Source organism: Vidua chalybeata, chromosome 9 (genome assembly GCF_026979565.1).
Source record: "Vidua chalybeata isolate OUT-0048 chromosome 9, bVidCha1 merged haplotype, whole genome shotgun sequence".
Lineage (NCBI taxonomy): Eukaryota > Metazoa > Chordata > Aves > Passeriformes > Viduidae > Vidua > Vidua chalybeata.
Genome location: NC_071538.1, coordinates 6,116,304 through 6,132,936, shown reverse-complemented (window position 1 = coordinate 6,132,936; position 16,633 = coordinate 6,116,304). Strand labels below are relative to the sequence as shown.

The 16,633-nt window shown below is 48.3% G+C and overlaps 2 protein-coding genes and 1 long non-coding RNA gene across 4 annotated transcripts in view; 2 read left to right on the top strand and 1 right to left on the bottom strand.

Moving 5' to 3' along the window:
• Positions 1 to 2,075, top strand: part of LEPR (leptin receptor) — a 40,469-nt gene extending 38,394 nt beyond the window's left edge. Inside the window, exon 20 of the transcript XR_008432433.1 lies at positions 14 to 2,075. The gene's annotated coding sequence lies outside the window, so the exon portion shown is untranslated. The remainder of the gene's footprint in view (positions 1 to 13) is intronic.
• A 529-nt stretch (positions 2,076 to 2,604) lies between these two features.
• Positions 2,605 to 4,052, bottom strand: LOC128792524 (uncharacterized). 2 transcript variants are annotated; one of them, XR_008432438.1, is made up of 3 exons: positions 3,995 to 4,052; positions 3,255 to 3,356; positions 2,605 to 2,763 (listed from the first exon to the last, which is right to left on the bottom strand). It is a non-coding gene; the product is annotated as an uncharacterized LOC128792524 (long non-coding RNA). The 2 variants fall into 2 exon arrangements; XR_008432437.1 differs by lacking the exon at positions 3,995 to 4,052 and adding an exon at positions 3,465 to 3,543.
• The window catches only part of PDE4B (phosphodiesterase 4B), a 184,114-nt gene continuing 171,421 nt past the window's right edge, over positions 3,941 to 16,633 (top strand). Inside the window, exon 1 of the mRNA XM_053950999.1 lies at positions 3,941 to 4,031. The gene's annotated coding sequence lies outside the window, so the exon portion shown is untranslated. The remainder of the gene's footprint in view (positions 4,032 to 16,633) is intronic.

Below are 16,633 nucleotides of genomic sequence, written 5' to 3'. Positions count from 1 at the left end.
GGTCTCAGTGGAGGTTCTGAGGCTGCCTTGGGGGTGCTGGAGGGCACAGGAACCAGGACCCCCTTCTGTTTATATCAGCCATTCTCATTCCAACTTCATTTCCTGCTGCTCCCTTCCTGTTTTAATGGGAAATGTTTCCTTTGACAGGACCTCACCGAATCCATTTATCCTGCTCTGTTCCAGCTCTCCTGCCACATTTATCACCCAAGGATCTGAGTGCATTCAACACAACCACAGACATCTGCCAGCTTATTTTTTCTCCCTCTCAGTCTCCTCAGGAGAAAAAAAAAAAGAAATGAGTGCAACAGTTTTCCTATTTTAGCAAGTTGGACTTTTCCCCCAGCCTCTCTCCCACAAACATTGCTTTAGGTTTTTTTTTTTCTAGTAGAGAAAACAAATCCCCACAGGATCCACATCCTCAGGTTTGATCCTGAGACAGTTTTAGTTTCCAGAAACAAAGCTGGGCCACCCCTCCACTGCCCAGCTCTAGGGAAGGAGTCAGGAATATCAGGAATACTCTTCCTCTCACCAGGCAGCCTTTTGGCTGGAGGATTGGGAATGTGGGAATCTTGCACCACAACGGGACAGAAATGGTCACAAGTCACAGGGAAATGAGGAAAAGCATCACCTGGACTGGTGAGAGCTCTGTGTCAACAATGAATCCCAAAAACCCTCCTGAGCTACTGCCTGAAGAGATGATCCCTGTGCATCATCTCCATGGTGTTGGCACTTAAAAAAACCCCATGGAATGGTTTGGATAGAGAGGGACCTTAAACCCATTTAATTCCAAGCTCTGCCGTGGCAGGGACACTCCCACTGTCCCAGGCTGCTCCAAACCCCATCCAGCCTGGCCTTGGGCACTGCCAGGGATCCAGGGGCAGCCACAGCTCCTCTGGGCACCCTGTGCCAGGGCCTGCCCACCCTGCCAGGGAACAATTCCTGCCCAAAATCCCATCCATCCCTGCCCTCTGGAAGCCATTCCCTGTGTCCTGGCACTGCAGAACTCTGGAACACGGGTGTTCACCCACAAATGTTCATCCCCTGCCTGGTTTTGGGAATTTGCCGGGGGAGGAACATGGAGAAAAGGATGTCCCCCTTCAGGGAGCAGCCTCAGCCTCGTTGTGCATTATCCTGGGAGTTCCTGTGTGGAAGGCAGCGGGATCCCAGCTAAAAATGGGGAAGAGAGGAGGTGCCTCCCTCCCGCCTGCTCCTGCTGAGGGAGCTGTCCAGTTCTGACTGCCCGGAGAATTCCTCATCCCCTTTGTGCTGCCACAGAGATGCTCCCGGAGGTGCCTTTGGGCAGCTTCCCTGAGGACTCTCCCAGAAATGGGGAGGTTTGGCCTGGAAGAGAAGCTGGATAACCAAAAACCTCCAGGATTTCACAGAATCACAGAAGGGTGTGGATTGAAAAGGACCTTGCAGATGACCTCAAACCTGATCTCAGAGCTGCTGTGTGTTACTGCTGCGTGTCTGAGAGCTCAGGCTGTGGGAAGGACAGAGGCAGTGAGTGCACAGGGCTGGTCGCTGGGAAGTGACCTTTTCCCAAGGCTGCCAGGATCCCAGCTGGGTTTATGGATATGAAGTCCTTTGGGATGGTCAGAGCTTCTCAGCAGTGAAAAATTGGTGCCTGTGAGGGGCACTTGGTAACTGCAGCAGGGCAGGGAGTGCTGCAGCTCTCAGGATTCACTTTGGCGTGGATCAGGAGTGCTCAGGGCCGCTGGAATGTCTCAGGAGTGACTTCTTGGAGCTGGCTTGGCAGGCTCAGTGGGGGCAGATGAGAGCAACGCGAGCCCACGATGCGATCGCAGCAGGAGCTCTGAGGAGCGCCTGCATTTCATCCTCCTGCTCTCAGCATTCCCTCCCAGCATCCAGGCTTCCAGGAGCATGGCAGGGAAGAGAGGAGGAACCCTGGGAGCTGCTGCTGCCAGCTGCAGACAGGAACAGCCCCGTCCTTCCCAGCAGGCTGAAGCACTGCTGCTGTTCTTCCCAGCCTCTGGAATTGCATCCGTGACTCTGCCCGGATCAGGATTGCTGCTCTCTGCTGTTGCCAGGGAGCTGCAAAGCTTGGATGTGCTGCCTGGAATGGGAATGACCAAGAGCAGGATTTGAATTTCCCTGGCCTTGTGGTCTGGAAGAGCAGAGTTTCTTTCAGCCATTTGGGAATTCTGTGTCCTGCCCTAGTTTGTGTTGTTCGGCGCTTACAGATAAGAGACAACTCCTAAATATTCCAAAGATTTGCCTGAGCCTAAACCACAGGGTTTACACCTAGAATCCAGGGGAGGATTGCAGAAGTGACTTCTCTGTGGAGTTTCACAGAGTTTAACAAGTTTAACAACTTTGCACACCAAACTCTGGATCAGATTCCTTGATCTGTGTCCAAGGCAGCAGAGAGGGACAAAAATTCCCCTTGGCTCTCCTCACTGCAGCCCAAATCTTGTAAAAGGTATTGGCATGTTGAAATTTGATTGATATAATCACTTTTATATTTTAAAAGAAACTCCTGTATGTTAGAGAAATCTCTCTATTAATTATTAACTCTTAATTTTACTGAGCTGGACAGACAATCTTTTCTCCTCTGTAGGATTACATGGCACAAAACTTTCATTCAATATTGTTCTTTTATTGCATAAAGAGTGGTTTATCAAAATCTGCTGTGGTCTGGCCTGTGGGCCTGTGGGATATTGGGCCATGGGATGGGACTTGAGCAAGAATCCCAACACAGCAGCCTTCTGTTCACTTTTTAGAGGCTACAGTCACAAATCGCTGGAAAAAATCAAGGGGCTGTGTGTCATCCACAAATAACCAGTTTAACTCTTCATTTAAAAGGTTTTATAATGAATAGATTTTATTTTTCCCTGCTGGACTCTGAGGTTTTGGGGAATCGGGGTGGGTTCTGTAAGCTTTTTAAATGCTGCTGCTCAGCCCTGAAGACCAGAAAATTCCTCTTTTACCACGTGAGCCAAGTCCTCATGTTATTACTCCAGAAACTTGGCCTTTGATGAGGACATCAAACACCCAAAGATCTCATGTTTACGATGAAACAGAACTGACAAACCATTATAAAGAGAATCACCCTTTATCTGCTGGGTGTTTGGGGTGGTGTGAGCAGGCAGCAGCTCCCACAGGTGTGACACGCGACATTAAATCTCCGAGGTGAGCAGCTCTTGTTTGCCAGGGCCTCACCTCCCTCGCAGGGAAGAATTCCTCCCCAAAATCCCACCCCAGCCTGGCCCAGCTGTGCCCGGGCTTTGTACCTGCGGCTTCCCCCGGGTGTGGCGTGTCCTCTGCTCCAGGCAACATTCCCCAGGGAGAGTTCTCCAACCACCACCAGCTGCTTCCTCTCTCCTGCTCTGCCCCTATGGATGTAGCGATATCGATGAATTTGTGGTTGATTCCTCGGAATCCCAGACCGGTTTGGGTTGGGAGGGACCTCAGCGCTCCCCTCATCCCACCCCGCCACGCACTAGCCCCGGCTGCTGCCAGCCCCATCCAGGCTGGAATTTGGCTGGATTTGCTGCAGGGCCGCTCCCGGAGCTCGCCTCGGCCCAAACCCGGCCGGGGAGGACCCGGGGCCGGGGCTGCGGCGGGGGAGGGACGGACGGAGCGGGGCGGGACGGACGGAACCGGGAGGGGAGAGCGGAGCCGAGCGCTGAGGGAAAGGGAAGGAAGGAGCAGAGCGGAGAGGAGCAGGCGGGGAAGGCGAGGGAAAGGAAGGGGCGGAAAGGCAAAGGAAGGGAAGGCGAAGGGAAGGAAGGGAAGGAGCGGGAAAGGAAGGGAAGGAGAGGAGCCGGGAGCGAAGGGAAGGCAGGCGAGCAGCCGAGGCGAGCCGAGCCGCCGGCGCTCCCCGCGGGGCCGGCCCCGCTCGCTCCGCAGCGCTGGGGAAGCGCGGCCGCCGCTCCGCCGCCAGCGCCGGGGCCATGGAGCGCTGAGGGCGGGAGCGTGAGGGGAGCGTGAGGAGAACCGGAGGAGAACCGGAGGAGAAGCGGAGGAGAACCTTCGGAAACCCCCCGGAGCCGCCGCCGCCGCCGAAGGTAAGCGCTGCCCGCCTGTGGGGCCGCGGCCGCCGCCCGGGGCCGGGGCTGAGGCGGCCCCGGGCTGTGAGGGGACCCTGCCCGGCCCGGCCCGGCCCTGCCCTCAGGGGCTCCCGGTGGGTCCCGCTCCGTGCCCGATGGAGCCCCGGGACCGAGTCACTTGTGGGGTGTTTGCGTGGCCCCAGTTAAGTTTTGTCGTGGGGAATCACATGGCCTTAAGAGAAAAAAAAAAAAAAACCCAAACAAGCAAGGGTTGCGGTTTGCCAGAGAGCGGATGTACACTTTAATTGTTTTTTTTTAAATTACTTTATTTCTGCGCCCTCTGCACCTTCTAGGTATTCTATGTATATGTTTATTTCCCTTCTCCCTATATATTCTTTCCGCCTCGAATTTCTGTTGGAATCGCTCATTTTATCCCGGCCATGGTGTTCCCTAGACCCGCATTCCCGGGATTTGCGCCTTCCCAGCGCCGTGGGATGGGGGCTGCCCTGCCGGGTTCCCCTTCCCAGCCAGCCCAGCCCCTTCCCAAAAGCCTCGCTCTGCAGCGATCTGCAGCCTGGATCCTCGGCACTCCGAGTGGGATGAGCCCTCCCGGTGCTCCTCTGCCGGAGACATTTCCTCTGCATCATTTCCCTGCCATGTGCTTTGAGTCAGTTTGTTTTTCCTGAGCCTCCTTTTCCCAGTTTGGAGCCCGGTGGGAGCTGCGAGTTCAGAGAGGGTCTCGGACTTGTTCCCTTGGTGTGGCTCCACAAAGAGGAGCTTTTTGCCCTCCTCAGGTGGAGGTTGGTGAGTTTTAAATCAATTCTGCTGAGGAGCGAGGTGTTTGCTGCGATCTCTGGGGCTGGGATGGAGCCATGAGGGCACTGAGTTGTCTTGTGTGATGCTCTGCCTCTGTTGCCACAGGAAACATCCCAAGAGATCCTCCACTGAAGAGAGAATTCCTGGTGGATCTCTCTCGTGTGCGACTCTTTCCAGCAGAATCCATACAATGCCTTTTGTTTTTCCCCTCTGGACTCCCGGTGTCCATAAGGAGCAGCAGTGAATAAGCCAAATAATTTCATTTGCAGGTCATAAATCCAGTGGAACAGTGGAACTTTTTTAGGCCACTATGAGAGAGATGCTCGTTTGTATTGTCCCTCATTACCAGCTCCAGAGAGGGAGCTGCTGGTTAAAAAGGTTCTGAACAAATCTGTGATCTATAAATCATCAGGAATAAGAGCTTGTTAGCACAACAAGTGCTTTTCCTGGCAGATTATTCATTGGAATTCTCTGTTTCTCTTCTCATCTCACCTATTTTAATGTTTCCTTGTGCCTGCTCAGGTGCTCCAGGTCCCTACTTCACCTGGTACCTACTGGTAGGATACCAGCTGTATCCTACTTTATTCTCATTTTTGGACACTTTATATTCCAGGAAATAATTTTTAGTGCAATGCTTTAACGTGAAGCTGGAGTAAAGGATGATATTGAGCCTTTTTGGCTGTTTTTTCCAAAAACATACTCAGGTTTTTTTCTCCACCGCTCCTGTATTTACTTCCCAGCTCTTCCCACGTCACATGGAAACCTCTCCTTATTCAGCATTCAAATCCTGATTTATCCATCAGGAAGCTTAACCCAGATTAGCTGAGTAATCGTCTCTGGTAACACAGGGCTCCTTTAAAGAGTCATTCCAATCAAATCCCTGGAATTTCCATATTTGAAATGGATAGCCACGGATGGAGCTGGAAAATCCTGCCTAAAATGGCAGCTTTTCATTGGAATGCTTTGTTTTATCCAGACATCCTTTCCTTGGAATGATCCACGTGGAGCTGTCCCTGGAGAAACGGGGGAAGTTTTAAACATTCGGGAAGAATAGTGACAAAAGAGTGCTTGGAAACACCTTTATTCCTTTAAATTAAGTGCCTGTCTTTCCAATTTTCAGTCTTTATATGGTTCCCTCAGCAAATAAAATCGGATAATTATGGCAGTGGGATAAATACAGCCTTGGCAGATGGAAAAAAAATAAAAAACAAACATTGGAAGGTGTGAAACAAATAATGAGGTGAAAAAACTCCCTTAAACTTGCCTGTTGCAAACAGATGAGTGGATATTTATATGAAATATTGCTTTGAAGGAAAAGGATTTTAACCTGATGTTATTACTCACGCTGTGGGGTTTTTTTTCCCCCTTTTCCCTCAGTTTAGAGAATGAAAATAATTTTTCAGCTTCACTTTGGGCTCCTTGCTGCTGCAGTGTTTTGGTTTCAGGCGATGCGGGGGGATGCTTGAGCTGGGATAGGTGAATTTCAGCAGAATTTCTTTAATTATGAAAGCAGCTGTCAGCTTCAAGCTCGTTTTTACAAAAAAAAAGAAAATTAAAATCAATTTTTACAAATGGATACCATCCTGTTGTGCTAAAACATGCAGGGAAAGCCTGGCTGTGCTTCCTGTTACATCTCTGAGTGTTCCATTCATCTGTGAGCCTTTCATATCCCACATAATTCAAGGATATATCCATTATTCAGGTTAAAATCTTAGAAAGAGTTTGATGAATGGTACAGAGAAAGTAAATGAAGAACCTTTCTCTTGGTTATGCAGCAAAATTGAAAAATCCAAACCATTGAATTTAATTTTTAACTTAATTTTTTATTAGATGTCTAATTAGACCAAGGGTCCGTTTGCCAGAGCGTTCTTGGAGCACAAAACTTGGCAAAATAATTCCTGCCAGTCACAGAAGCCTCCAGCAGTCTGAGAAACTTTGCAAACAGAAAAAGACGATTTTTAGAGAACAATAAGGAAACGATACAACGGTTTATCCTTTGTGTTTTGAACCAGGCTGAGAGATAAGAGGGACCTTCCTGGGAGAGCAGATTATTCCATGTCTGCCTCCAGTGGAATTCCTGCACTTTCTGCTGCAGCATCTGGCACTGCTGGCAGTGATGAGAAAATAGATTAGAGGATGAGGCTTGGGTTAAATCCGTGCTTATTCAGGTGCTTAAAAAACGTCATTTTGTGCACCCTGAGTTCGGCTTTTCCTCGTGTTTGGCCACTTAAGGATACACTTTGTTTATGAAGAGCTCAGGGGAGGAAAATCTAGAAAATTCCCTTTTTTTTTGATCTTTGTTTCTCCCTTTTCTCTCTGTCCATGTGGGGATTTGTGTGTGGATTGTGGGATTTTTTTCCTTTCCTCCATCCATTTTCTTTCCTGAATTTCTCTCCTCTCTGGAAGCAAAGAGGGTTGTGAGTATTTTTGCCGATGGGAATGAAGTGGAACCGAGGCAGATCCAGGGCCTGGGAGAAGTTAAGGACAGCCTCAGTGGTGCTGAAAATACAGGTTGGGAATTGGGGCAGCGTGGAGCAAAGATATTGCATAGAGTGAGATATTTCATAGAGCAAAAAAAAATTGCTTATTTGGGATAAAATTGTAAAACTTCAGGCCTGAACACTGGAAAAATGCTGAATTATGGTCTTTAAACTGTGGGGGCTGGAGCCAAGTGGGCAAAACCCCTTTGGACTGGAGATGAGCTGGAGTTCAGACCCAGTTTTCCATTAAAACCTGCTGTGGTTCCGGGATTCCCCGTTGGGATTTTCCCCTCAGCTTTCCCTGCTGGTTACCCAAGGAATATCACAGCATTCCCGTTGTCCTGTGGGCTGCAGGAGAAGTGAGGAAATGCCAGTATTTCAGTGGATAAATTAGGTTAATTCCTGGTGACAGAAAAGCAGCAGAAGCCCCAAGATCCTCTGTGTCAGAGCAGTTGAGGGCAGCGATGTCCCCTCATTTCTGGGAGTGTCCTGGAAGGGAATTGATTTGTGGAAAAAAAACCTCTATAACTTGTAGATTTTTCTGCCCCATGTCTCAGGATGGAAAACCTCCCCACTGGTTCTGTGTTCTGTGGGAGAGCTGGGCTCTCTTCCGATGGATGCAGACTGGGATGGCATTTCTGAGGAATATTTGGAATATTCCTTTGCAGGCAGCTGTTGAGAGCATTCCACTGAGCTGTTCAAGAGTTAACTCAGCCTCGTTTGCTCTCTAATTAATTTGCTGGGGGATAATACCCCAGGTTTGACCTGATTTTGGCAGCAGATTTGGTGGGAGCAGCTGCTGATCCTGGCACGGGCTTTGCCTCCCGTGCAGGGGGTGCTGGGGAGCAGCTCAGGACCAGGGGACCACAGTGAGCACACAAAACTCTTCTGCAGGTGCTGCTCCCTTCCTCATCCAAGCCCTCCCGGCCTGCAGGAAGTAGGACAAGGATTGTGGGCAATAAAATGATGATTTTTTTTTTTTTCACCGTTCAAGGCAGATCTTGTGGAACAACGGGCAGAGCTCGCTGTGCTGCAAGCGAAGGTGTGGGAAGAGAGAAGAGGGGAAAAAGAGGTCAGCTAAAATAAATCCAAGGAAACAATCCAGCCTTGGAGACTCCAGAGAGCCAGGGAAGCACAGCAGAGAGGGAACAGTGAATACACTGGTGCCAGGGGGTTTATAAGCCAGAGAATTCACCTGAGCTCTCCTAAACCCAGAGGGAATCTCTGCCTGCTGTAGGGACAACAGTCCCTGGGTGTTTTTGACACAGTGGAGCTGCCAGAGGATTTGCTCCTCAGGATTCTTTTGGATGCTGTGCTCTTATGTCAGCGGTTCTGAACCTGGAAACAAGAAGTTGACCCTTTGCTTGGGTAAATAAGCACCAGCTTTTCAGTTTTGTTTCTGCCTGGGCTCCTCTGTGAGCTCAGGTGCCTCTGGCACATCCAAGGAATTGTGTTTCTTCTGGGAGCTAAGGCAAATAAAGGCACTGCCTGGAGCTTAGAAGGAATCTGAGACTTGGAGTTTTCTCACCGATGTGCAGGAATGAGCTTTGGTGCCTAAAATCTGAAATGTAAAGAAAAAAAGAGAGAAATTTCCCTTGATGGAAGAGAACCTTCTCTAACCTTGCTGTTGCTAAACAAAGCTCAGCTTCTGAGTCACTTCCACGGATCTGGATTGAATATTTGCTGCCTGCAGGATGGGCACCGAGGGATAAATCCCTCCTGAGCTTTGGGGAAGGATTAGGATTGTGCTCAGATGGAAAAAATAAATTCTTGCCATTGATTTTTGTCCCATTCACGCCTTTGTAATTCAGCAATTGCTCGAGGAAGGCACAGACAGGATCCCACTGGAATAAACAGCACAGAAAATCTAGGATTGCCAGAGCTCTTGGGAAATGTGGGGGATAAATCTGGAGAGGAGCTCCTTGCAACAGGGACACTTCCAAGGGTGCTTATAAATAGTGGGAGCAGGAACTTGGGGAAGAGAGGAATCCAAAAGGAGGAATCCTTGGGAATCTCCGTTTCTGAAAGCAGCAGCTCAAATGAGAAGCAGAAAATGATCCAGCACCACGAGAGTTCTTGAGGAGAAAATCAGTGTGAGACATATGGAAACCTTCAGGGCCAGGCTGCTCTGTTTGCTGGGATTCTGCTCAGGGAACAGCAGATCCTTGGGCTGCCCAGCGTGCTCAGGAATACTGATCAGGCACCTCCCAGGGCCTGTGGTGCTGGGGCTAAACCCTCTGCTGCCTGGAAGGAAAAACATCCCATTTAACGTTGGAAAAGTGTCACTGGAACAGCACAGGATACTCCATGCTCCAGCTGGGAATGGCTGCTGGTGGTTGTGGGGGCTGGAGCCAAGTGGGCAAAACCCCTTTGGATTGGAGATGAGCTGGAGTTCAGACCCAGTTTTCCATTAAAACCTGCTGTGGTTCTGGGATTCCCTGTTGGGATTTTCCCCTCAGCTTTCCCTGCTGGTTACCCAAGGAATATCACAGCATTCCTGTGTTGTCCTGTGGGCTGCAGGAGCAGAGCAGGACGTGGCATGTTCTTTGCAGAGCTTGGATTCCCAGCACTGCTCCTTCCAGAGGTGCTGCTCTTCCCTCTGGAAAACTCTGTGTGGATCTTTTGGGATCCCAGGAAGAGCAGGAAGTTTGTTCCAGGTGATCCTTGGAGAGAGGCCTCTCCAGGACCTCAGTGATGAGGGACAGGGCAGGAAAAGCAGAGCAGGATGTGGGGTGTTCTTGGAGAGCTTGGATTCCCAGCACTGCTCCTTCCAGAGGTGCTGCTCTTCCCTCTGGAAAAGGCTCTGTGTGGATCTTTTGGGATCCTCAGAGGAAAGCAGGGAGCTTGTCCCAGATGATCCTTGGGGAGAGGCCTCTCCAGGAGGGGCTTCCAGGGCAGGATGAGCAGCTCTGGGGTTCCTGCATCCCACTGATCCCAAGGATTCCATGGCAGGCTCTGGTGTGAGAATTCCCAAAGAGGCTCCTCATGGCAAACTCCAGGAAAAGTGTCTCCCCTGCCATAACTGTTATTGTTCATCCAGAATAATTGCTGGGATGCCCTTTCCCACTGGTTCCTCCCAGGCTGGGAGAAGGGAATATTCCTCAGTTGCTTTTGTGTGGCTTTTTCTTTGCCTTCTTTCTTTCCTCTGCGTTCAGTTCTCAATTCTGCATTTCCTTTCTGGAATTCATCCCAAAATTCCTATTCCAAGCCCCTCTCCCTGCACTTTCCTGAGGAATCCATTAAATATCTGCCTGTTCTTCCATTGTTTGAGGTGTTGTTTGTGTGTGTCCACTTCTGGGGCAGAACTGGGGCCGTGGTTTTCCCGTTTTCCTTATTCCTGCAGGAGCCAGGGAACATCGGGGGTTTTTTCCTAGCTGCTTGTGGGTCACTGATGAATCATTTCCATTAAAAATGGAAAGTTTTCCATGCCTTTTCCCAGAAAAGCAAGAACAAGGCAGTGTTCAAATGAAGTCAGGCAGAAGAACTATAAAAATAAACATTTATTTCACCTCATTCTTCATTTCCTTCTGGAGCCATATTCCCAGAAATCCATAGTTTTAAAAAAGGGGGAAAAACAATCCAGTCACAGGCACTGAAAGGAAGTAGAAAAATACATTTTTTAAATCTTTCCTTGTTTTTTAATCACCCACTCTCAGCATAAAATATTTAGTGCAAGACTCTTGTCTTGTGAAATAATTGTAATTAATTCCTCGAGTCGGGGCTGTGTAGGAAAATTCAGGAAGAATTTCCTAAGCACAGGATAAGGGATTTATTTAGAGTTGTGAAAAACCAGAGAAGCTTTATGATTAAAAAATAATGATTTAGCTCTGAGCAGACTCTTCCTGACTTTTAAGAAGCTTCAGTGAGTTTTCCTGGATGAAATATTGGATTTTTTTCCATGACCTGAGATGTTCCTGGTATGGATTTTGCTGGAGAAATCGAGGCAGCATTTTTGGGGGTGTTTCTAAAACAGGAGCAAGCAGGAGAAATCTCCCCAAATCCTCTCATGGAATGGCAGCCAATTCCCCAGAATTCCCTTTTCCCTTCCCATAATTCACTGAATGATCAAGTTGGGATATTCTTGGCTATTCCTGGAGTATTCCTGGCTATTCCTTTTCCCATTTTACTCATCAGAGTTTCAGTATTCCTTTTTTAAGTCCATCCTGTGCTGTCTCATGGATCCAACACCAGTACAGCAATTCCTACATTTTTGGCTGGATAAACCAGATTTTCTTTAACTCTGCAGGAAACCAAAGCTATTTTTGGTTTTTATTATTGATATTGTGCCCTTGGGAGCAAGCCTGGATTGATGCTGGGAATCCTGCAGCTGCTTCGGTTTGGATTTCAGATCCACCCTTCCATTAATTTTTTTTTTTTTTTTGAATTGTGGTTGCACTGATGGGTTTTTAAAGGGTATTTGTAGGTGTGTAACAACTGCCCTTTAATCAGAGGGATGAAATTCATGGAAATTTGTCATTTGAGATGGAAAAAATTGAAGGCAGCACAAAAATGTTCCCCGTGTTTATCTGTGACTTGGTGACTAAAGCAGCGCGGGTTTTCATGCTGGAAATAGAATCAAGCCATCATTTCCATGATTTTTTAAAGTATAAAATATCTGGAGAGGGCTTCTTTCCCAGCTGGGCTCGGATCCTCTTCCCTTTTCCTGCAGAGGAGGGGAAAGGAGTGTTCTCCATCTGGCTGGGGGCTTAAAATGATCCCGTGTTTTGATGGCTCTGCAGAGGAGTTCAGTTCTGCATTCCACACCTGAGCCTGGGGCAGTCAGGGGGGAAAGGGGCAGGAATGCTTCACTCCTGAGCCATTCCAGCTGCACGAAGTGCAGGCTTCCACTGCACCCACTGCTTTCCACAGTTTTGGACTGCTGTTTGAAGTGGGACTTTTTTCTTTCGGCGAGCGGGAGACACATTCCTAAAAATAAACGGATCAAGTGATATTGGAATTTTCATTTATAAATTCCCTGGGGATCTGCCAAAACTTCCATCAGAGACCTGCAGTCATTTGGGAGGAGGCACAGGCTGTTCCCAAGCTGAGGGAATTCAGGTGGGAGGGACGTGGTGATGGGGGAAGAATTCCTCACTGAGGGTAAAGTTGGGGTTTTCCAGAGAATCTTTGGCTGCCCCTGGAACCCTGGAAATGTCCAAAGCCAGGCTGGACAGAGCTTGGAGCAGCCTGGGAGAGTGAAAGGTGTCCCTGCCATGGCAGGGGTGGGATGGGATGGGATTTAAGGTCCTTCCCAACCTAAACCAGTCTGGAATTCTGTCGTTCCGTGGGGTCAGTGCTGTTGGATCCCTGTGGGAATGGAGCAGGAAATGCCCTCTTTCCCTGCTCGCCTTCCCTGCTCTCCAGGCTGAGAAAATGTTTCCATTTTCCCCATCCCATGAGGAAGGAAAGGGGAAAGGGGAAAGGGGAAAGGGGAAAGGGGAAAGGGGAAAGGGGAAAGAAGGGAAGGGAAGGGAAGGGAAGGGAAGGGAAGGGAAGGGAAGGGAAGGGAAGGGAAGGGAAGGGAAGGGAAGGGAAGGGAAGGGAAGGGAAGGGAAGGGAAGGGAAGGGAAGGGAAGGGAAGGAAAGGAAAGGAAGGAAAGGAAAGGAAAGGAAAGGAAAGGAAAGGAAAGGAAAGGAAAGGAAAGGAAAGGAAAGGAAAGGAAAGGAAAGGAAAGGAAAGGAAAGGAAAGGAAAGGAAAGGAAAGGAAAGGAAAGGAAAGGAAAGGAAAGGAAAGGAAAGGAAAGGAAAGGAAAGGGGAAAGGAAAGGAAAGGGGAAAGGAAAGGGGAAAGGAAAGGAAATCACTGTTCTCTTGGGTAGAGGTGTCCCTTCAGCTCTCGAACTCCAAAGCTGATCCAGAGGAAAATGAAAAGGGCTCATTGTGCTCACTCCAACACCTCGGGACCTTGGGATTGGCCTGGAGTTTGTTGCCTTTTCCTGCCTTTTCCAGCAGCAGAGGTTTCCCGTTCAGACCCTGAAGATGTGAATTCAGCCCCAATAAATCAGATTGCAGCTGCTGCTGTGCTCTGGCTCCCAGCTTTGCTTCCAGAGGGCTCATTCCCTCCGTGCTGGGGTGGATTATATTCCAAGCTGTTCCGTGCTCCACATTTGCTGCAGGAAAACAGCTGAGGGCCCAGATTTTGCAGTTTTATTTTGGGCATCTTGTTTGTTTTGAGGAAAAAAACAATTTCCTTCTATTCTGAGTTTTCAAAGGGAGGAATATCAGCATTTCCTTATCTCAGTGGAAGCAGATTCATGAGGGGAGCACCTGAATGTGGGAGTGAGCTGGGAATGAAAAACCTTTGGAAGGGAGAGGGAAAAGGGAGAGGGGAAGCTCTCCTGGAGTGCCTGATCCTGGAGCAGCAGATTAGGGCTGAGTGTAATTAATAACGAGAAGAAATCCATGAAGTTGTTATAGTAACTGGGAAGTGAGGTTGGAATTTATGATCCAAGTGACTCAGCTCTGGGGGAAGGGATGTGGGAGCCCACAGAGGGAGAGCTGGAGCTTCCCTTTCCCTGCTCACCATTCCCAGGAAACTCTGGAATAGCCATGGACAAGGATCTTCCAAACCCTGAGCAGGAAAACCAGCTCACCCCATCCCTCTCCTCTCTCCACGTGCCTTGTGATCCTGGAAAAGTTGGGAAAACTCTCCCCAGATAATCCATGTAGCAAGTAAATCCTGCTGCTCTTTTTCCCCGGGAATACAAGAATGCCCTTCAGCTTTCCAGCAAAGCAATCTCAAAAAATGAGAGCTTTAAAACTCCCCTCCTGTTGCTCCTTTGGGAATTCGGGGAGCTGGGTGGGGATTTCAGGATTTGGGAGTTGCACATCCTCTTAATCTGCATTTTTTTGTCTGAGGAAAACACATCCTAAGAATAAAATGGGAAAACCTGTGGAGAAGTTGGGTCATTCCTGTGACTTGGAGAATTTTTGTGTTCTATTTTTATATTTGCAGCACTGGTTGCCCAAAAAGAAAATATTTGGGTGTTAGTGGGATATTATTCTTTCCAGGTAGCCTCAAGTTTGGGTGGAAAAATCTCCTGGATTAGATTGAAAAGGTTCTTTTATGCCTCAAGTCCTCAACCTCCAAAATCCCAGAATGCAGAACTGGTTTAGGTTGGAAGGGAAATTTAAAATCCTCAAATCCCCACTATCCCAAACTGCTCCAGCCTGGCCTTGGGCACTGCCAGGGATCCAGGAGCAGCCACAGCTGCTCTGGGAATTCTATTCCAGGCTCTCCCCACCCTCCCAGCCAAGAGTTCCTTCCCAATATCCCAGGGAATTCCATCCTTTGGCAGCTGTCTCCATTTTCAGGTGCTGTCGTTCCCCAGAACCGGGATTTTCCTGGTGAGGCTGGATGGTTCCAGGTTGGCATTCCTCTTGGAACACCCTGGCACACTCCTACATCCCAATATTTCGGAATTTCCACTTTTTCAATTCCCTCTGCAACCTCAGCATGGAATTATTTGAGCAGGAGAGGCACATTTCTCTATGGTGTCACACAAGGACCCTGACCCGGAGCTGATCCTTGGGAAATGAGAATTTCTTGCGGGAAGCGCTGAGATTTTGGGAGCAGGGGTTATTAAACGGGGTTAATTGCAGCCTTTGAAGTGATGGAATTGGATAAAAACTTCCCAAAATGTTCAGCAAGAGGCAGTGCAAGGATCACTCCTCGTAATTAAAGGGGTTTTTGATAACTGGGAAAGAAATTACTGGGAGAAGTTGGGGGAAAATGCTGGAATTGCCACTTTCACCTCACTTCAGAGCGCTTCATTCGGGAGGGAGTCGCAGAATGAGCGAAATCACTTTTTCATAAAAAAAACCACTCTGATCATTCTGCCTGGCATCGAAAATAATGTAAATATTTGCCCAAGAAGCAAAATACCAGCTCCATAAGGAAAGAAAACAACCACAGTCTGAGGAAACAGGAACATCTGCTTTGGCTCTGAGGAAAAATCCTGGAATAAGAAAACTGAAATGTCCCTCTAAATCAAGTTTTCCCCCTTTCATCTCCTGTTATAAATTGGTGCTGCCCAAGATGCCACTTCAAATATCTGAAATAAAATATGGAAGTGGCTGGTGGAAAACACGGGAGCATTTCCAGCATGCCAAATGCTTTTTCTTTCATCTTAATTTCCTTTTTTTTTTTTTTTTATTGCATGGGCAGACAGAAGTTTCAGTCTGGAAATTGCTAACACGGGAGAAAACCTGAGATAAATCAGATTTGGAGTTGACCACGGTGCTGTCATGTCCTGTTTAATATTCCCAGTGCCAGGCTTTGCAGTTTTGGATGAATATTGAGGAAAAAAGCAATTTCTCAGCTCCAGAATGGGAAGGAGAGGGCACAGATTTAAACAGCAGCAGGAATTTCTTGTGGCAGAAATCCTCATTTCCCCTTTTTATTTGGATTTTGCGCGTGCCTGTGGTCGGAAAAGCCGGATAATTCATTGGAGGTGTTTGTTCTGATTGGCCATGGAAGGTGTTTTTCCTCAGGGCCTGGAATTGGTTTTAGCTGCTGTTCCATGGCTGCGTTTGGGAATCTGGGATGTGAGAAAAGCAGGATTCTCTCCGACAGAAAACCAGGATGCTCCATCCTGGAGAGCCCTTGAGCATACAGTGAATTATGGGAAGGGAAAAGGGAATTTTGGGGGATTTGCTGCCATTCCTCAGCTCCCGTTTTCTGGGTGTGAATCCTGGAATGATTTGGGTGGGAAAAGACCTTAAATCTCATTTTTTCCAATTTACTCCAAGCCCCTTCCTTACAGGTCTCAGCTTTCCCTTGAGTCTCAACTTTCTCCTAAAAAAAGTGGATTTAAAAGCCTATAAAAGTGGGGATTTGGGGCAATTTTTGGCTCTGCAAAGATGGAATTTTGGGTTGAAGGACTTTGAGGTTTCAGCCGTGACGGAATTCTGATGTTCTTGTGGTGTTCCCACGAGGGGTTGAGCTTGGAAAGCCCATAAAAAGGGGGTTTAAAGGCCCAAAAAGTGAATTTTAGGGCAGTTTATGGCTCAGTAGACGTGGAATTTTGGGGTTGAGTTGCTTGGAGATTCAGTCTGGAATTCCTTCATGGAATTCTGGTGTTCTTGTGGAGTTCCCAAGGGGCTTTGAGCTTGGAAAAGCCCGAAAAAGTGGATTTAAAAGCCTAAAAATGAAGTTGCTGCTCTAATTTTGGATTTGATCTTTCCCCATTATCCTTAGTGGGTTTTCCAACAGGAAAAAGGGGCAAGGTTTGGAATATCCCTATTTTCCAAGACTTCTGAAGACGAGGTGTTCTCTTTGTAGGCTCAGCTCTGACCCCAGTGTTCTTGGGGTCATTTGCTGCT